This window comes from Bufo bufo, chromosome 2 (assembly GCF_905171765.1).
Source record: "Bufo bufo chromosome 2, aBufBuf1.1, whole genome shotgun sequence".
Lineage (NCBI taxonomy): Eukaryota > Metazoa > Chordata > Amphibia > Anura > Bufonidae > Bufo > Bufo bufo.
In genome coordinates this window covers 340,012,803-340,035,049 of record NC_053390.1, presented here as the reverse complement: position 1 = coordinate 340,035,049, position 22,247 = coordinate 340,012,803, and the positions used below count along the sequence as shown (strand labels likewise).

Genomic DNA, 22,247 nt, shown 5'->3' with positions numbered 1-22,247 from the left:
ACTGACACGTCTGTTAAACAGTACAGCAAAATTATATATTTGCACATATAAACACATTTATGTGTTAATGGTGGAATGTATTGCCAAAGGGAATACAGCATTATTACACCATATAGTAGGCAAAAACAAATTTAATGAATGGTACAGAAGTTTTTTTTTTTCATTAAGGTCTCTGCTTTAAAATCTAATCAATGTACAATGTGTTCATTAGGAATGTAATATGATTAATTACGTGTTAATAGTCAGCTGGGAAAGACTCCTTCGCCATAGCATTAGATTGAAAACTTTAGGGAAAAAAATTAAACCCAAGAGACATTGAGAAAACAAAAAAGACGCTCAACACATAAATGTATTCAAACAGAAATGTATGTCAATTTATTAATGGAATCAGTTAAAAAGATAATGGTTAATTAAGTAATTAACAACATAATTAACTCAGCACTTAATTTGCTTACTTGGGTTCAAATGAATTCCCTAGATCAGATTTAATGAACTTTTACAGTAATTCCTGATTAGCTATGTAAATTCTGCAACGTTTGTATCTTATGTATTTCACACAATGACAGAAACAAAATTATGGTTTCTTATAAAATATTTTTTTTACTAATTTAACTTTATTTAAAAACACCGGCTGAAGTAAGTCTCTATGGATATAAATCATTGAGAGATGTTTGTTTGCAAATGGTTACAGATGCAAGCGAGAGTTAAAGTCTCAATGCTAATCAAGGTCACCAGCTGAAGAGTCATCCCACAGGATAGGATGGTATTTGCGGTTTATTCCCAGAGTAGGTACCAGTGGCACATGTGACCCATACAATGTATATATGCCCTGCAGAGGGTATTACACATAAGCACAGATAACAGTAGCCACTGTACGTTTCTAACAAAACACAATATAGCCTTCAGTATTTTACTATATAGTTGGGTTTATTAAGTTTTTTGGATTAAGAGCTAAATTATTTTTTTAAACAATATGTTTTGAAAGGTCTTACAACCTATGGGGAATGGTTGCCAGATAGGCATCAGTACACAACTGATGAATATTTATATGGATTTGTTAACAGAAATGTAAAATCAGACATATATGAATGCAAAGCAATTAACTCATGCATAGTTGCCAGTGTATGGAGTGTACCTTCAAGAATAGTTTATAAAGGTGGGTTTAGATCAGGGGTGCACAACCTGCGGCCCGGGGGCCACATGCGGCCCTTGATACCATTCTGTGCGGCCCCCAACCATCTAGTAACAGACATGTATGCCTATGTCTTGTGGCTGCTCAGATGTATTTTTCATGTATTTCTCCCATTAGATGGGAGTCCTGGAAGTGTAACTAGACATTAATGGTATATAATGTGTGTTCAATATGCCATAAGTACAATATTTCAGTTGTTAATACACCTTTAAATTTTAATTTCGGCCCTCGTCATTGGTTCAGTCTGGCAATGTGGCCCCCAACCAGGAAACGTTGTGCACCCCTGGTTTAGATAAAGGTTAGAGTCCACCAATGCACCTTAATATCCTTATACATCTGACCAAAACAAAATTTGCAAGTATTTTGCAGCAGAAAAACCCACGCCAAATGGAGCTGATTGTGTTTGGAAGTCCTCTCAGAAATGCTGCAGGTTTTCTGCAGGTTTAACCCTCTGCATTGCCAAAAGTAAAATCCACGACAGAAATCCCCAACATAAATTGACACACTGCAGATTTAAAATCTCCACCGCATGTCAAGTAGCTTGTGGGTTTTCTATCTAGCTGAAAATTTCTTTAGCATATGGATTTGTGAAACTCTCATTTACTTTGTTGCCCCTGTAAATGCTGCATTTTTCCATATGCAATTTTATTATGTAGAACCTGCGGCATTTATACCATAGCAGTCAGTACTCAATACTCATAGGGCCAGATTTATCATTCCTCTGACAGCTCACTCCACTTTCACATATGGCTAAAGTCAGTTTTAGCCAAGTCAGATTTATGATCGGCCCTTTAAGGCCTCATGCACACGACCGTTGTGTGCACCCGTGGCCGTTGTGCCGTTTTCCGTTTTTTTTCGCGGACCCATTGACTTTCAATGGGTCCGTGGAAAAATCGGAAAATGCACCGTTTTGCAGCCGCATCCGTGATCCGTGTTTCCTGGCCGTGAAAAAAATATGACCTGTCCTATTTTTTTCACGGCCAACGGTTCACGGACCCATTCAAGTCAATGGGTCCGTGAAAGAACACGGATGCACACAAGATTGGCATCCGTGTCCGTGATCCGTGGCCGTAGATTAGTTTTTATACAGACGGATCCGAAGATCCGTCTGCATAAAAGCTTTTTCATAGCTGAGTTTTCACTTCGTGAAAACTCAGAACCGACAGTGTATTCTAACACAGAGGCGTTCCCATGGTGATGGGGACGCTTCAGGTTAGAATATAGTAACAGAACTGTGTACAAGACTGCCCCCTGCTGCCTGGAAGGTGCTGCCAGGCAGCAAGGGGCAGCCCCCCCTATAGTTAACACATTGGTGGCCAGTGTGGCCGGCCCCCCCCTCCCTCCCCTGTAGTTAACTCATTGGTGGCCAGTGCGGCCGGCCCCCCCTCCCCTGTAGTTAACTCATTGGTGGCCAGTTGGCCCCCCCTCCCCTGTAGTTAACTCATTGGTGGCCAGTGCGGCCGGCCCCCCTCCCTCCCCTGTAGTTAACTCGTTGGTGGCCAGTGGGCCCCCCCTCCCTCCCCTGTAGTTAACTCGTTGGTGGCCAGTGGGCCCCCCCTCCCTCCCCTGTAGTTAACTCGTTGGTGGCCAGTGGGCCTTCTTCCCTCCCTCCCCCTCCTAATTAAAATCTCCCCCCTATCATTGGTGGCAGCGGAGTGTACCGATCGGAGTCCCAGTTTAATCGCTGGGGCTCCGATCGGTAACCATGGCAACCAGGACGCTACTGCAGTCCCGGTTGCCATGGTTACTTAGCAATTTGTAGAACCATTATACTTACCTGCGAGCTGCGATGGTCTGCGTCCGGTCGGGAGCTCCTCCTACTGGTAAGTGACAGGTCCGGCCGGGAGCTCCTCCTACTGGTAAGTGACAGGTCCGGCCGGGAGCTCCTCCTACTGGTAAGTGACAGGTCATGTCACTTACCAGTAGGAGGAGCTCCCGGCCGGACCTGTCACTTACCAGTAGGAGGAGCTCCCGACCGGACGCAGACCATCGCAGCTCGCAGGTAAATATAATGGTTCTACAAATTGCTAAGTAACCATGACAACCGGGACTGCAGTAGCGTCCTGGTTGCCATGGATACCGATCGGAGCCCCAGCGATTAAACTGGGACTCCGATCTGTACACTCCGCTGCCACCAATGATAGGGGGGAGATTTTAATTAGGAGGGGGAGGGAGGGGAGAAGGCCCACTGGCCACCAACGAGTTAACTACAGGGGAGGGAGGGGGGGCCCACTGGCCACCAACGAGTTAACTACAGGGGAGGGAGGGGGGGGGCCCACTGGCCACCAACGAGTTAACTACAGGGGAGGGAGGGGGGCCGGCCGCACTGGCCACCAATGAGTTAACTACAGGGGAGGGGGGGCCAACTGGCCACCAATGAGTTAACTACAGGGGAGGGGGGGCCGGCCGCACTGGCCACCAATGAGTTAACTACAGGGGAGGGAGGGGGGGGGCCGGCCACACTGGCCACAAATGTGTTAACTATAGGGGGGGCTGCCCCTTGCTGCCTGGCAGCACCTTCCAGGCAGCAGGGGGCAGTCTTGTACACAGTTCTGTTAGTATATTCTAACCTGAAGCGTCCCCATCACCATGGGAACGCCTCTGTGTTAGAATATACTGTCGGATTTGAGTTTCACGATGTAACTCAAATCCGACGGTATATTCTAACATAGAGGCGTTCCCATGGTGATGGGGACGCTTCAAGTTAAAATATACCATCGGATTGGAGAAAACTCCGATCCGATGGTATATTAACTCCAGACTTTACATTGAAAGTCAATGGGGGACGGATCCGTTTGAAATTGCACCATATTGTGTCAACGTCAAACGGATCCGTCCCCATTGACTTGCATTGGAATTCAGGACGGATCCGTTTGGCTCCGCACGGCCAGGCGGACACCAAAACGACTTTTTTTTCATGTCCGTGGATCCTCCAAAAATCAAGGATGACCCACGGACGAAAAAACGGTCACGGATCACGGAAAAACGGAACCCCGTTTTGCGGACCGCAAAAAAATACAGTCGTGTGCATGAGGCCTAAGACTGTAATAAATGTGGTTTGACGGTAGCAGCTTATCCGTCAGTAAGCAGCTTTACAAAAGTCGCACATCTTTACGAAAAAGTCGCACGTTTTTATGAAAAAGTCACATGTTCTATTAAAAAGTCTCATAAGATAAGCATGGTCCTCACTGGAGTGAAATTGAGACTTTTTTTGACTTTTTAAATAGTCCCAATAGTAAATCTGTCTAGAGATTCATTTACATAAGAAAACACGCCCACTTTCAGAAAACTGGCGAGCATAGTGCAGAGCAGAATAAAATCGCAAATTTGTGCGCAGTTTTAGCGTTTGGGACTACTTTTGGGACTTTTTCACTCCATTATTCTGACCTGAGCTAATGATAAATCTGTATTAGTCATATCCCATATTTACAGGTTAATGGCTGTGTACACTTTTGGAAGTATTTTTTTGTATTATTGTATTGTGCTCATTTTGAGCTAAAAATAATTTTTTCAGTTGGTCTTTAATAAAAATGATGAGCCATTTTCCTTGCACAGCTTTGAGTTCTACTCCCAGCAGGATCTTTACTTACTCTGTGCTCTGTCAGGCAGGGAGCTGACGGGCTCCTTATCTCTGATCTCTAACCTTATAAATAGGGTTGAGCGAACCCGAACTGTAAAGTTTGGGTTCGTACCGAACTTTAGGATTTTTGGACCCGAACCCGAACATTTCCGTAAAGGTTCGGGTTCGGGTTCGGTGTTCGGCGCTTTCTTGGCACTTTTTGAAAGGCTTAGACTACTAATGGCATGGCTGTGATTGGCCAGAGCAGCATGTGACCCAGGCTCTATATAAGCTTGAGTCACGTAGCGCTGCATGTCACTCTGCTGTTACAAGTGTAGGGAGAGGATGCTGCTGGACTTGTGATTTCAGGGAGAGAATAGGAAAGAATCTAACTCAGCGATCTACCTAGAAATAGTTATTTGGGTGCAGGGGACAAACGTTTTACCCTGCCCTAAGGCAATTGACCAAAAATAAATAACTTTTATAATTCTGTTAGTTAGGTGGGCGGCGGCGGCCATTTTATGCAAGCTCAGTGCACCAGCACTGCGTCTGAGCTTTTGGGACATTGCAAATCACAATTTTTTTGGCAAACTACAACATCTGGATTAGTCAGTGTGCAATTTAAGGTAGAAATACACTCATCATTTTCTGGGCTTTAAAAAAACACTTTTTTGCCAAAAAAAACTGTATTTTCCTGATCTGCAAGTGTTAAATTCAAGTTTAATATATACAGCTTTCATATTCTGTTACCAAAAAAACACTTTTTTGGCAATCTACAACATCTGGATTAGTCAGTGTGCAATTTAAGCTAGAAATACACCCATCATTTTCTGGGGTTTGAAAAACACACTTTTTTGACAAAAAACTGTATTTTCCTGATCTGCAAGTGTTAAATTCAAGTTTAATATATACAGCTTTCATATTATGTTACCAAAAAAAACACTTTTTTGGCAATATACAACATCTGGATTAGTCAGTGTGCAATTTAAGCTAGAAATACAGCCATCATTTTCTGGGGTTTGAAAAACACAGTTTTTTGACAAAAAAAACAGTATTTTCCTGATCTGCAAGTGTTAAATTCAAGTTTAATATATACAGCTTTCATATTATGTTACCAAAAAAACACTTTTTTGGCAATATACAACATCTGGATTAGTCAGTGTGCAATTTAAGCTAGAAATACACCCATCAATTTCTGGGGTTTGAAAAACACAGTTTTTTGACAAAAAAAACAGTATTTTCCTGATCTGCAAGTGTTAAATTCAAGTTTAATATATACAGCTTTCATATTCTGTTACCAAAAAAACACTTTTTTGGCAATCTACAACATCTGGATTAGTCAGTGTGCAATTTAAGCTAGAAATACACCCATCATTTTCTGGGGTTTGAAAAACAAATTTTTTGTCAAAAAACTGTATTTTCCTGATCTGCAAGTGTTAAATTCAAGTTTACACAGCTTTCATATTCTGTTACCAAAAAAAACACTTTTTTGGCAAACTACAACATCTGGATTAGTCAGTGTGCAATTTAAGCTAGAAATACATCCATAATTTTCTGGGGTCTGAAAAACACACTTTTCTTTTCAAAAAACAGTATTTTCCTGATCTGCAAGTGTTAAATTCAAGTTTAATATAAACAGCTTTCATATTCTGTTACCAAAAAAAAACACTTTTTTAGCAATCTACAACATCTGGATTAGTCAGTGTGCAATTTAAGCTAGAAATACACCCATCATTTCTGGGGTTTGAAAAACACACTTTTTGTCAAAAAACTGTATTTTCCTGATCTGCAAGTGTTAAATTCAAGTTTAATATATACAGCTTTCATATTATGTTACAAAAAAAAACACTTTTTTGGCAATCTACAACATTTGGATTAGTCAGTGTGCAATTTAAGCAAAAAATACATCCATCATTTTCTGTGGTTTGAAAAACACACTTTTTTGTCAAAAAACTGTATTTTCCTGATCTGCAAGTGTTAAATTCAAGTTTAATATATACAGCTTTCATATTCTGTTACCAAAAAAATACTTTTTTTGGCAATATACAACATCTGGATTAGTCAGTGTGCAATTTAAGGTAGAAATACACCCATCATTTTCTGGGGTTTGAAAAACACACTTTTTGTCAAAAAACTGTATTTTCCTGATCTGCAAGTGTTAAATTCAAGTTTAATATATACAGCTTTCAAATTATTTTACCAAAAAAACACTTTTTTGGCAATCTACAACATCTGGATTAGTCAGTGTGCAATTTAAGCTAGAAATACACCCATCATTTTCTGGGGTTTGAAAAACACACTTTGTTCTCAAAAAACAGTATTTTCCTGATTTGCAAGTGTTAAATTCAAGTTTAATATATTCAGCTTTTATATTCTATTACAAAAAAAAACAAAAAACTTTTTTGCCAATTTACAACATCTGGATTAGTTAGTGTGCAATTTAAGCTAGAAATACACCCATCATTTTCTGGGTTTCGAAAAACACACTTTTTTGACAAAAAACACTATTTTCAGGCCTTGCAGCATCAGCACGTGTGAAATTACAGGCTTATATACTGCTGTCAAATTCAGTTGTTAAACAAACACTCGTTTGGGCACAAAACATTTAGTTGGCAGACTTTGATGCAGATGTCATTGGGAAATACACCATTAATACATTTTGATTATATTCAGAGATTTTAAATACCGCTATTTGGTGCACCAATATTGAATTCAGGCCTACACTGGTTCAGGCCGTATGAGATACACCCTCTACATACATGGAAAATAAAACTAAAAGTGGCCCCATGTTGTAGGTAGGCTGTTTATAAGGGAAAAAAAAGCTATGTGAATAGCCCCATAGACTGCAATGACTCTGTAAGGAGAATGATCAATGTATCATATGTGCCTTTACATAGGACTGCAGGTACATGATACTACATTATCTGCACTCTGTTCATGAAGCAACATGACATATCATATTTGTCAATCATGTAGCTTCATGAGCAGACTGTAGATAATATAGTATCATGACCTGTAGTCCTATGTAAAACCACAGTCATCATTGTCTGCACAGATAATGTAATTGTTACCTGCAGTCCTGTTACACCACAGATAACACTGGGAATACAGGGGCAAGGTGCCAGTGCCTGAGGGCCACAGAAAAGGAAGAGGAGGCCCAGAGCCGGCAACAGTGTGAATACTGTCTCAAGGCAGCCTGGGCAGGCTTCATAGTCCTGTAGAGCAGTTTCTGTCCATAGATGTGATTTTAGTGAGTGCAGGGCCGGCGCTTCCATAGAGGCAAGGGGGGCAATTGCCCCTGGGCCACCGAGTCCTTAGGGGCCCCCCCCGCGCCGGCCCGCAACTAACTATAGGCAGGACAGTTACAGTCACACGGAGATGAGAGCTTCCATTGTAGAAGCGCTCATCTCCAGTCATCTGTATCGCCGTCCTCAGGACAGCGATACAGATGGCTGTGCAGCAGGGCAGGGAGAGGTGTGTCCCTTCCCCTTCCTCTGATAGGCTGCAGGCACTAGGCCGGCAGCCTATCAGAGGCCGGCGCAGGCAGCACGATGACGTCATCGCGCCGCCTGAGCCCTGAGCCATACAGTGAGGGACACAGGCCGGAAGAGGCCTGCATCACATCACTGCCAAGGAGGTAAGTATAAGTGTTTTTTTTTGTTTTGTTGTCAGTACTGGTGGTTACTGGCACATGATGGGTGGCTCTGGCTACTGGCACATGATAGGGAGGGGTCCTATGGCTACTGGCACATGATAGGGGGGTCTCTGTCTACTGGCACATTATAGGGGGGTCCCTATGGTTACTGGCACATGATATAGGGGGGGCTCTGGCTACTGGCACATGATATAGGAGAGGCTCTGGCTACTGGCACATGATATAGGGGGGGGCTCTGGCTACTGGCACATGATATAGGGGGGGCTCTGGCTACTGGTACATGATATGGGGGGCTCTGGCAACTGGCACATTATTGGGGGACATCTATGGGGTCACTTCTTACTGGCACATTATTGGTGGGCACTATAGGGGCATCTACTGAGGCCACAAAGAACGGTTATTTTATATGGGGGCTCTGTATAGGGGCATTTTATACTGAGACACATTATGGTGGGTACTATGGGGAAGGTGGGAGAAGAGTACTATGGGGTTATCTACGGGGGCACTGAGAAGGGGTATTTTATACTTACAAATTATGGGGGACACTGAGGGCATCTACTTGGGCACTATATATGGGGCATTTTATACTGGTACATTATGGGGGGCACTAGGAGGGGGGAGATCAGCACTATGGGGGCATTTACTGGGGGCACTATATAGGGGTATTTTATACTTGCACATTATGGGGGCACCATGGGGACATTAGTTCAACTGGGGGCATTACAAGGGGGTATTTTTTGCACTGTCACATTATAAGGAGAATTATTACTACTGGGGGGGCATTATGGTGGGCTTTATTAATCCCCCATGGTATGAGCCCCCTAGTAGCAGCACCAGCCTCTCCCTGCTCTGCTATCCCTCTGTCCCTTCTCCAAATCCTTATTATGAAATCTTTCTCATTAGGATAAAACACATCAGCTCCGCCGAGCCCCCGGCCAAAGTGTGGAAGTGGTGTCCGAGATCCCCAAGGGCCAAGCCAAGTTATTGTAAGTTTTCATATGAAATATGTTTGTTATACACATATAGCCTACACTGTGCCCCACAATATACAGTTTCTTCTGTAAAAGTCATCAAGTGTCATGGGGGTGAGGCCCTTATTGTTTTTCGCCCCAGGGACCCATTTCACCTAGAACCGGCCCTGAGTGAGTGGAGAGGAGAAGAGGTAGAGGTGCAGCTCCCGTATAGACTGACTCAATGCAGCAGGCAGCTCCGGTGCTCCGCTTCCACCATCTGAAACCTCTTTGTTGTGATGTCATGCGAGACATGTTCAGAAGACTGTGCCCGCCCAGGTGCCTCCTCCATCCTCGGCACCCAGGGCATATGCACCCACTTGCAACAGCCCTCCGCCCCTTCCCCCGCTATGCCCCTGGGTACATCATTCTGTGAACCATGTTTGATATGTATATTCTGTAAAGAATGTCATTATATGTATTATTTGTGATATTTAAAAAAAAGTATTTTTTTGTGAACATACTTATTTACTCCTTCTAACAACTCATGTTCCAGAGAATCATTTGCATATGATGATGTCATAATTACATTTTCCACCAATGCAATGGCTTATTTGTTCTGGAGCCTAATTTGCATATTCATATGATATTATCACAATCAAATTTTCCACCAATCCAATAGTTTATGTGTTCCAGAGCCTCATTTGCATATTCTGGTGATGTCATAATCACATTTTCCACCAATCCAATTGCTTGTTTCAGAGCCTCATCTGCATATTCTGATGATGTCATAAAGACCTTGTCCCTTAACCGGCGCCTGATGCTTTAATCTGTGCAGTGCTGTTGTCTTCTCAGTGGGACATAGTTCTGCTCTCTTGCGTCCTTAGTGATTATTTGCTACAGGAAGCGATTTTACTAAAGATGTCTGGTTCTATCCAGACCATGTGGCTTCTACTGCTTGTAACATCTGTCTTCATCGGACAGTCTCTCTGTTGCATACCATGCGACTCCAGAGGGAAAATGGCTATGGAAGAATTCAACACCTTTATCAAAAGCCAAGTCGATGACATTGACTCGATAGAAGCCTATGTCAACATCAAGCGGTTTGCCAAAGTCACAGAAAAAAAAGTCCTGAACTACCTTGAGGATGAAGTCGGCATACTGGGTAATTATATTATTACTATTATCTCTATTTCATATAATCTATAGATAGATAGATAATTATTGTACCATTATTTTCCCTCCAGATAAATATGCTATATCCGAAATTGCGTCTGAATATAAAAAATCTGTGGACGTCATCCAGGATATAGATTTTAAGGGTAAGTACAATTTTTTATACGTAGGTGGAAATTCTACTTCTCTTATTAATAGGAATTAGTGTGTTGGGGGCTCAGACTGATAGATGAGGGGATCGGACTCTCATTCTTCTCCTCTTTATATATCTTAGAGATCCAGCTTCTTCACATCATTGGACTCCATTTCCAGCGACTCAAAGAAAAGCTCAAGGTTATCGTCCAGGACTCAAACCAACGTAAGTGGAATCTTCTTCTGTCTACCATTGTACTTATCTTCTACGTGTCTGGTAGGTTGTCAGAGAGGATGTTTTCCGCTTGTTTTCCTTTCCCTAAAGCCTAGTGACAGGAGGGAGCGATTGTAATAAAATGTTCTATACTGGGAATTGCTATGCGTGCAGTTTTCTTTTGTATTATTGCAGTGTTATAGATAGAGCCCTCATATACAGGGGATTTCTGTTCTCTATTGTTTTCTATTAGTAATTCTGCTTTTCTTCATTTCTCACTTTTAGGGAGGTGTCCAAATAAACAAGGTGAGTTCTTCTAGATATAACACGTGCTATAATATGACATATAAATGTATTACACACAGGCCTCATGTAGTAAAAGTAATGTACACCCAAACTAGAGATCCCCACAGCCACCAATCAGATCACTGCTGTTATCTCCTACCCTGTACTGGACATATGAAAGCCGACATCTGATTGGCTGCCAGGGATGTTTGCACTAGGAGCTTCTGCGCTCTATAGAGGCCCGGACCGTTCTGGGGCGGCTCAGAGATTTCTGTCAATGGAAATCTAGAAAACAAAGTGATGAACACAGAGGCACTGACATCATGTAATAATAAGGAGACCCAGAGATTAGAGGTTTATGAGTCTGACAATGAGAACGGTCAGTAATGTCTTCTTTCTTCTCCATTCCTCAGGTGCAGACAGCTGTGGTAAGTACATTTTATACCAGATTCAGCTTCTTGTCATTATTATTATTATCTATAAGATTGGAAGGTTATAACATGAGTGCATTTCCTCAGGATTAATGGTGCAAACCTACATCAACTGTCAGACCTGCGCTGAGGAGAAGGTTGTCTGCGCCGGGGGCCCTCCAAAAAATCAAGGTACAGTATAAGATTTCTATCATAGGCAAGAGGAACTAGAATTACACTATATAATGAATGCCAATGGACCTTTCCCACTAGGGTGTGTAAACTATATGTAAACTGTGGGTACTGTGCCTATTATACAGAGGTGAGCAGCACTACATAGGCACTTTACACAGCACTCGCTGACTATTATATGATGTCTCCTCTTTTCACAGACTACTTGGAGAGATGCAGCTGCCTGTGCACCTCCAACAGATGTTTCGGTAAAGTAGAAGTTTCTATTCTTACATCTACATTAATATAGTACATTAGTAAATATATAGGACCCCAAATCCTCACCGTACACTAAATATACCAGTCACTGGTATACATCAGACTTCCCAAAACAGGAGGATATTTAAATTAATATGATTCAGTCCATAAGCAGGCTAGAAGGGTGATTTGTGGCAGCCTGTACAGTATACTGTCCATGTGCAGGTGACAGACGGGTGATAGATACCAGCACATGATTATCATATTTATTCTAATATTATAAGTGTCTTTAATGCTTGGCTCACATTTCATTTCTTTCTTCTTTTCTCAGATCTGAAAACTGGACGGTCCTGCTCTCCATGTAAAGATCACAAGTCTCACCTGGCAGAGACTGTAAACTGTGGAGGTGAGGAGATAGCAGAATATAACCAGTTACTATCAGTCTCCTCTATGATGCCCATATTTCCTATTAGGTCTTATAGAAGGAGACGTGTTATTGAGACAACCCCTAAATGTAGGACAGAATATCTACACAATTACTTCTATAATATCTTTTTTCATTTTCCTGTTTTTCTAGAGATAAATATAAAAATCCCAGAATATGAAGAACTAATTCTGGACTGTACTTTTGAATGGTACGCAAGGCTGGAGGACACCTATAACAACGTGTTCACCCTGGTAAGTACAATGCAGATTTCCAAGAAAATAAGGGTAAAATTGGGAGATTGTTCAGTTTAAGTTATACGACCATAATGTTAAGGCAGCGCTTCCCAAACTTATTCCTTTCATTACTCAAAAACCACTTAGCAGAAAGTCCTTTCACCAATATCATCACCAGGCTGCTCAATATGGTCTAAAATCAGAATTTCTGTCATGTCAGCAAATTATCATCAGTAATTTAAAAAATTTTTGTCTTAATGATATGACTATGATAAATTACAAATATTATATTATAAATAGTTGTGATATCTGAGGCTCTAATAATTCTCCATAATTTTTCTATAGCCTCGTGAACACAATCCCAAAATCACCCGGGAGCCCTATCTAGTGATCAAGGGCGTACAGATGGGGGACTCCGGACGGTACACGTGTACCACCATCCTGGACTCTGAGGTGCCAGTGAGTAAGATCACCTATAACGTGGCAGGTAAGGACATATTATTACTGGCACTATGCTGAGTGGTAATTCTTAGATACGCGGGATTCATATCTACTTGTGGGTGGTAATTAGTGAGAAAGGATCTAGTTCTGAAAATCTGAATTGTCACCTATAATGTGGGGTTATTTTAAATTAGTATTTGTAAGGAAAAAAATATAATTGAAAGATTTTAGCCATTTCTGTATTTTGGAGCCACTTTTGGTTTTGACAGTGCTTCTGAGCCTCCATGATGCAGACGATTCTGATATTCTGACATATATTTCATGGTCTTTCATGTATAAGATACACTACAATGTCATTATCGTTCTCTTCATGGAATTAACTATTAATGTAATTGTTTTCTTTATTTAGTTATCAGCGAATCGGAACAGGCGACAAAAAAATACCATCCTCGCCCTACACTTCCTGATGTGCTTGACATCACAGCGCCTGAGCCGCCACTTCTAGAGGAGCTGCGGAACAACAATGCTTCCCTCATAGCAATATCTGTGGCCGGCTCCGTCACCATCATGCTGATCGCTGGCATATGGTAGGTAGCATCTATAAGATACTCTGTGGAACAGGCGTAGTATTTTAGATAAATATTACACATTACACAGTGTAAACTTAGTCCAGGCAGTCACTAGATGCTCCAGATTTATCACAATACTGAACGCTTCATGATAAATTTGGCGCATATTACAAGGCCAGACATGTTATAATGTCAGTGGACTGATAAGCAGCTAATGTAAGAAAAAACATTGGAGGATCTATGCACACATTTCACTCAGAGCTGACATGTAAGTAGCAAATATCAAATAACTGATAGATTTTCTTTTTTCAGCATCTGCATGTTCTGGAGGAAAATGAAATCTAGAGAGCCTCTGGAAAAAGAGCCAGTGTGAAGGCGAACCGTCAAGCACCATCCTGTACTGCCACCCGCCAGGAAAAAAAAAAAACTGAAAATTTTAACCCTTCCCCAAAAACAAAAAAACTTTAAAAAAACTTCCCTTCCTCATTTCTCCTTTCCCTTTCTCTCCCTAATCCCCCTCCATAAAAAATAAAAAAATACAAAATGTTTCCCAAAAAATAAAAAATTATCTTACCTTCCCCTTTTCTTCCCTCCCCTTTTTCCCTAAAAAATAAAAAAATAAAAAAATCTTGACTGCAGCATTTCATTTCCCATTCCTTACCTGCCAATATATCAGATAAGGACTACAGAGACTATATCGGAGAAAGACCAGGAGGATGGAGTCTCCTCTTGTTATTCTTGTCACCAGCACCAGTTTCAAGATCTATAGTCATAAAACTTATGGTTTGACTGAGCGGAAACATGTCTTTATTAGAAATCCTCTCTAAGGGCTCATGGACATGAACGTATTTTTTGTCCGTGTCGGTTCCTTATTTTTTTTGTGGCCCTAATGTAGAACCATTCATTTCAATGGGCCCGCAAAAAAAAACGAAATGACTCTGTGTGCATTCAGTATCTAAATGTCTGCAAGTCCATTCTACAAGGACAGGCTTTGTTACAATAGCGGACAAGGACATGCATTGTTACAATGGATTCTCAAAAAATACGGATGTCACACGGATGTCACACAGGTAGCTTCCGTTTTTTTGGCGCATCCATGTTTTGCAGATCACAAAATATATACGATCGTGTGCATGAGCCCTAAATCTAGATGACTAACTTCAAGCTCCTGGACTCCAATGTAAAATACTTAACAGGGCCTTGAACTATCATGTGTGGTGTACAGAACTGGTCTACTCATATGGGACATATGGACCTTTTGGACCCTTTCAGATTAAAGGGCCTAGGGTGTGACCTTTGCTGGAGGAAAAAGGTGAAGCCCCCCATCTTCTGTCTAACCATTCAGATTGGCTGACACCACCATGTATGAACCATGCACGGCTCCTGGGTTCATTGCGTACCCTCTCTTCCAAATTCTTTGGCTTGAGTTTTTATAAACAATGCTGTGTGACGGGCACTACTTACATTGTGGTTACTTTGTGCCATGGGTTAGCTATCTCTCCATTTTTCACTCTTGCTCTGTCCTGTCTTTCTGGTACTGCTATCTTCTCCTTCCCTCCTCCTACTTCTGGAGGACTAGAGATCCTCTTTGGCAGCTGCTTCATCCTTCAACTGCTTGATAATTCAAATGCCAGCAAAGGGGCAGCAAAATCTAAAATTGTTTGAGCAGGAGGAGCCCGCTGCACTTGGGGAATAGGTGGCCTTCCATTCAGTACATTCTAGGGTGATACCTGCATGGGAAAGAGAAGGAGAAGGGAGGATATCACTGAGCGCTGGGTTGCCTGGCATCCCCTGCAAGGCATAGAGTAAAACAGTGGTGGGCTGGATACAGCAGGGGCAGGCTAGAAAGTCTACTAGCAGCAGTCGAGGCCTGTAATAAATAGTCTGTAATGGCAGAAATGGCCATACTGGATACATTTCTTCTAGTACCAGTCATATCATATTTACTGACAATTCTCATGTATATACAACTATAGCACCTGTCATATGACCATACTTACCCATCCATTTATGGCCTGGGTCAGCACAATATGCCAGGACTTCAGGGACAGTCCAGTCAAATTTTAGGACAGTTGGCAACTATGTATCATGCATCGCTACAGTTATAGTCATAGGGCCAGATTTATCATTACTCTGACAGCTCACTTCACTTTCACATATGGCTAAAGTCAGTTTTAGCCAAGTCAGATTTATGATCGGCCCTTTAAGACTGTAATAAATGTGGTTTGACGGTAGCAGTTTATCCGTCAGTAAGCAGCTTTACAAAAGTCGCACGTTTTTATGAAAAAGTCGCACGTTTTTATGAAAAAGTCGCATGTTCTATTAAAAAGTCTCATAAGATAAGCATGGTCCTCACTGGAGTGAAATTGCGACTTTTTTGCGACTTTTTTGCGACTTTTTAAATAGTCCCAATAGTAAATCTGTCTAGAGATTCATTTACATAAGAAAACACGCCCACTTTCAGAAAACTGGCGAGCATAGTGCAACTATTCATTTACATAAGAAAACACGCCCACTTTCAGAAAACTGGCGAGCATAGTGCAGAGCAGAAAAAAGTCGCAAATTTGTGCGCAGTTTTAGCGTTTTGGACTATTTTTGGGACTTTTTCACTCCATTATTCTGACCTGAGCTAATGATAAATCTGGCCCATAGTGTCTTACTGTAGCACATCACCTCCTCCTCTTGCTTCTCTCTGTTGATGTCCATCAAGACTCTATCCTGGGATCAGTGTTATACCTCATTCACACATCTGTCTTTTGGTCTGTGATTTCTATTAGTGTTGATCACGAATAATCGAAATTCAAATTTTTATCGCGAATATAGGTAATTTGAAAATTCGCGGATATTTAGAATATAGTGATTATATATTCGTAATTTCGAATATTCGAGATTTTTTTATTGCGAATTTTCGTAATGCCAATTTTTTTATTGCAAATTTTTCAATTGCCGAGTGAAAACATGATTCCTCCCTGCTTCTTGCTTGTGGGCCAATGACTCATTGGCCCACAAGCAAGAAGCAGGGAGGAATCATGACTTTAAGGCCTCTTTCACATGCGCGTTGCGGGAAAAGGTGCGGGTGCGTTGCGGGAACACGCGCGATTTTTCCGCGCGAGTGCAAAACAAAGTTTCGAAAAAACTAATGTAGAGAAATTTAGCTAATATCGTGCTATAATCTTCTTTGTCTAATAATTGTAATTTTTTTCTCATCTGAAGTTCAGATTGGAAAAAAATTACAACTATTCATTTACATAAGAAAACATAGGTAATTTGAAAATTTGCGGATATTTAGAATATAGTGATTATATATTCATAATTTCGAATATTCGAGATTTTTTTATTGCGAATTTTCATAATGCCAATTTTTTTATTGCAAATTTTTCAATTGCCGAGTGAAAACATGATTCCTCCCTGCTTCTTGCTTGTGGGCCAATGACTCATTGGCCCACAAGCAAGAAGCAGGGAGGAATCATGACTTTAAGGCCTCTTTCACATGCGCGTTGCGGGAAAAGGTGCGGGTGCGTTGCGGGAACACGCGCGATTTTTCCGCGCGAGTGCAAAACATTGTAATGCGTTTTGCACTCACGTGAGAAAAATCGCACATGTTTGGTACCCAAACCCGAACTTCTTCACAGAAGTTCGGGCTTGGGATCGGGGTTGTGTAGATTGTATTATTTTCCCTTATAACATGGTTATAAGGGAAAATAATAGCATTCTGAATACAGAATGCATAGTAAAATAGCGCTGGAGGGGTTAAAAAAAATTATAATTTAACTCACCTTAGTCCACTTGATCGCGCTGCCCGGCTTCTCGTCTGTCTCCTTCTTTGCTGAACAGGACCTGTGGTGAGCATTCATTGCAGGAACAGGACCTGTGGTCATCACATGATCCATCACATGATCCATCACCATGGTAAAAGATCATGTGATGGACCATGTGATGACCGGAGTGACGTCACCACAGGTTCTGTTCAGCAAAGAAGGAGACAGACAAGAATCCGGAAGCGCGATCAAGTGGACTAAGGTGAGTTAAATTATTTTTTTATTTTTTTTAACCCCTCCAGCGCTATTTTACTATGCATTCTGTATTCAGAATGCTGATATTTTCCCTTATAACCATGTTATAAGGGAAAATAATAATGATCGGGTCTCCATTCCGATCGTCTCCTAGCAACCGTGCGTGAAAATCGCACCGCATCCGCACTTGCTTGCGGATGCTTGCGATTTTCACGCAACCCCATTCACTTCTATGGGGCCTACGTTGCGTGAAAAATGCAGAATATAGAGCATGCTGCGATTTTCACGCAACGCACAAGTGATGCGTGAAAATCACCGCTCATGTGAACAGCCCCATAGAAATGAATGGGTCGGGATTCAGTGCGGGTGCAATGCGTTCAACTCACGCATCGCATCCGCACGGAATACTCGCCCGTGTGAAAGGGGCCTTAATGGGAAAAATTATGAATATTCTAAAAAAACTAATATATAGCACTATACCGAATATATTCGTTTTTTCGAATATTCATAATATTCTAAAACAAGAATATATAGCAATATAGCGAATATTCGAAAAAACTAATGTAGAGAAATTTAGCTAATATCGTGCTATAATCTTCTTTGTCTAATAATTGTAATTTTCTTCTCATCTGAAGTTCAGATTGGAAAAAAATTTCAACTATTGAAAAAAAGATTATGGCACTATATTAGCTAAATTGCTGTATATTCGTTTTTTTATATTTTTCGAATATTCGAAAAAACTAATATATTCATTTTTTCAAATATTCGTAATATTCTAAAACAAGAATATATAGCAATATAGCAAATATTAAAAAAACAAACGAATATAGAGCAATTTAGCTAAGATAGTGCTATAATCTTCTTTGTCTAATAGTTGTAATTTTTTTCTCATCTGAAGTTCAGATTGGAAAAAAATTACAACTATTCATTTACATAAGAAATCATAGGTAATTTGAAAATTTGCGGATATTTAGAATATAGTGATTATATATTCGTAATTTCGAATATTCGAGATTTTTTTATTGCGAATTTTCGTAATGCCAATTTTTTTATTGCAAATTTTTCAATTGCCGAGTGAAAACATGATTCCTCCCTGCTTCTTGCTTGTGGGCCAATGACTCATTGGCCCACAAGCAAGAAGCAGGGAGGAATCATGACTTTAAGGCCTCTTTCACATGCGCGTTGCGGGAAAAGGTGCGGGTGCGTTGCGGGAACACGCGCGATTTTTCCGCGCGAGTGCAAAACATTGTAATGCGTTTTGCACTCACGTGAGAAAAATCGCACATGTTTGGTACCCAAACCCGAACTTCTTCACAGAAGTTCGGGCTTGGGAACGGGGTTGTGTAGATTGTATTATTTTCCCTTATAACATGGTTATAAGGGAAAATAATAGCATTCTGAATACAGAATGCATAGTAAAATAGCGCTGGAGGGGTTAAAAAAAATTATAATTTAACTCACCTTAGTCCACTTGATCGCGCTGCCCGGCTTCTCGTCTGTCTCCTTCTTTGCTGAACAGGACCTGTGGTGAGCATTCATTGCAGGAACAGGACCTGTGGTCATCACATGATCCATCACATGATCCATCACCATGGTAAAAGATCATGTGATGGACCATGTGATGACCGGAGTGACGTCACCACAGGTTCTGTTCAGCAAAGAAGGAGACAGACAAGAATCCGGCAGCGCGATCAAGTGGACTAAGGTGAGTTAAATTATTTTTTTATTTTTTTTAACCCCTCCAGCGCTATTTTACTATGCATTCTGTATTCAGAATGCTGATATTTTCCCTTATAACCATGTTATAAGGGAAAATAATAATGATCGGGTCTCCATTCCGATCGTCTCCTAGCAACCGTGCGTGAAAATCGCACCGCATCCGCACTTGCTTGCGGATGCTTGCGATTTTCACGCAACCCCATTCACTTCTATGGGGCCTACGTTGCGTGAAAAACGCAGAATATAGAGCATGCTGCGATTTTCACGCAACGCACAAGTGATGCGTGAAAATCACCGCTCATGTGAACAGCCCCATAGAAATGAATGGGTCGGGATTCAGTGCGGGTGCAATGCGTTCAACTCACGCATCGCATCCGCACGGAATACTCGCCCGTGTGAAAGGGGCCTTAATGGGAAAAATTATGAATATTCTAAAAAACTAATATATAGCACTATACCGAATATATTCGTTTTTTCGAATATTCGTAATATTCTAAAACAAGAATATATAGCAATATAGCGAATATTCGAAAAAACTAATGTAGAGAAATTTAGCTAATATCGTGCTATAATCTTCTTTGTCTAATAATTGTAATTTTTTTCTCATCTGAAGTTCCGATTGGAAAAAAATTTCAACTATTGAAAAAAAGATTATGGCACTATATTAGCTAAATTGCTGTATATTCGTTTTTTTTTATTTTTCGAATATTCGAAAAAACTAATATATTCATTTTTTCAAATATTCGTAATATTCTAAAACAAGAATATATAGCAATATAGCAAATATTAAAAAAACAAACGAATATAGAGCAATTTAGCTAAGATAGTGCTATAATCTTCTTTGTCTAATAGTTGTAATTTTTTTCTCATCTGAAGTTCAGATTGGAAAAAAATTACAACTATTAAAAAAAAAAGATTATAGCACTATATTAGCTAAATTGCTCTCCATTCGTTTTTTTTTTCTAATATTGGCTGTATTACTATATATTCTTGTTTTAGAATATTACGAATATTTGAAAAAACTAATATATTAGATATAGTGCTATGACTCATTGGCCCACAAGCAAGAAGCACGGAGGAATCATGTTTTTGCTTGGCAATTGAAAAATTTGCGATAAAAATTTGCATTACGAAAATTCACATATTACGCGATCATTACCTTGTCGATTTTTCGAGTAAAAAAAAAATTGTAGAATATAACGAAAATACAAAATATTCGCAAAATATTGCGAATTTGAATATGACTACTGCCGCTCATCACTAATTTCCATCAGTGATTGTCAGTGCTCTACAGAGCACCAGAGCACAATGGAAGTCAAAGGGAGAACCAGAGCATTAAAACAGGCACCCCTGAAGAGGGGAGGGTGTCTGGTTCATAGGAAAATGTCAGAAATTGATGGAAACACCACCGAAATGGTTCGGGAACAGCATGGGGAGGATGTCTGGATGCATCTTGGACTCCCAGGTCGCTGCTGGGAATGATGTTGTCCGAGTAGTACGCCAATTTTACAGACCGACAATAATATGCACCAAACCGAAGATAAAAATCTATTTTAGAGGAAAAATTGTTAGGAAACATTCTTTCCTGTATATTTACTTGTATATAAAGTGCAAGTGCTGCCAAAAATTACAAGGAAGAGGCACTCCAATACACCCTTTATTACACATAAAGGAGGGCATCATATACACCCTTGCAAAATTATGATTGATGGCCTGCTGGTGACCCTCTAAAACATTAGGAACAAGGGCCTGCTGGTGACCCTCTAAAACATTAGGGCTGAGGGCCTGCTGCTGATCTGACCATCTAAAACATTAGGGGTGAGGATCTACTCCTGAGCTGACCCTCTAAAACATTAGAGACGAGGGCCTGCTGCTGATCGGACCATCTAAAACATTAGGGGTGAGGGTCTGCTGCTGAGCTGACCCTCTAAAACATTAGGGGCTAGATCCTGCTGCTGATCTGACAATCTAAAACATTAGGGTCGAGGGCCTGCTGCTGATCTGACCATCTAAAACATTATAGGCGAGGGCCTGCTGGTGACCCTTTAAAACATTATGGGTGAGGGTCTGCTGCTGACCTGACCCTCTAAAACATTAGGAGCGAGGGCAGCCTAATAAGCATGTTGATATGATGGACGAGAAGGACGAGAAAAGGAAGATTGAACCATATACCCTTTTTTGTGGTGGAAGGGATGCATGGGAATACAGTGTATTCAATACACCATAAAAGCAATATTTAAAGTGCCTTTATGTTCAGCTGCTTTCCTCTGGTGGAGTAGAGAAGTCAGGGGCAATTCCAGGTCTTGTTTATTTTGATAAGAGTCAACCTGTCAGCATTTTGAGTTAACAGGCGGATGTGCTTATCAGTTATTATGCCCCCAGCAGCACTAAATACCCGCTCTGACAAAACGCTGGCGGCAGGGCTGGCCAGCACCTCAAAGGCGTAGACCGCCAGTTCGTGCCACGTGTCCAGCTTGGACAACCAATAGTTGTAACGCACAGAGGGATCACTGAGGATGCTGACACGGTCTGCTACTTACTCCTTCACCATCTTCCAAAACTTTTCCCTCCTTGTGACATTAGGCCGCACATCAGGATGAGGGTGCTGGCTGGGTGTCATGAAACTGTCCCAGGCCTTGGAGAATGTTGCCCTGCCTCTCTTGGAACTGCTGTGTGTTCTGTTGGAACTGCTGTGTGTTGCCCAAGGAACTACAAAACACAGTATAGCCTTCAGTATTTTACTATATAGTTGGGTTTATTAAGTTTTTTGGATTAAGAGCTAAATTATTTTTTTAAACAATATGTTTTGAAAGGTCTTACAACCTATGGGGAATGGTTGCCAG

At 41.0% G+C, this 22,247-nt stretch overlaps 1 long non-coding RNA gene across 1 annotated transcript; it reads left to right on the top strand.

Moving 5' to 3' along the window:
- The first annotated feature begins 11,744 nt into the window (after positions 1-11,744).
- Positions 11,745-12,641, top strand: LOC120991508. Its single transcript, XR_005776699.1, has 4 exons — positions 11,745-11,765; positions 11,966-12,013; positions 12,334-12,408; positions 12,580-12,641. It is a non-coding gene; the product is annotated as an uncharacterized LOC120991508 (long non-coding RNA).
- The last annotated feature ends 9,606 nt before the right edge of the window (positions 12,642-22,247 follow it).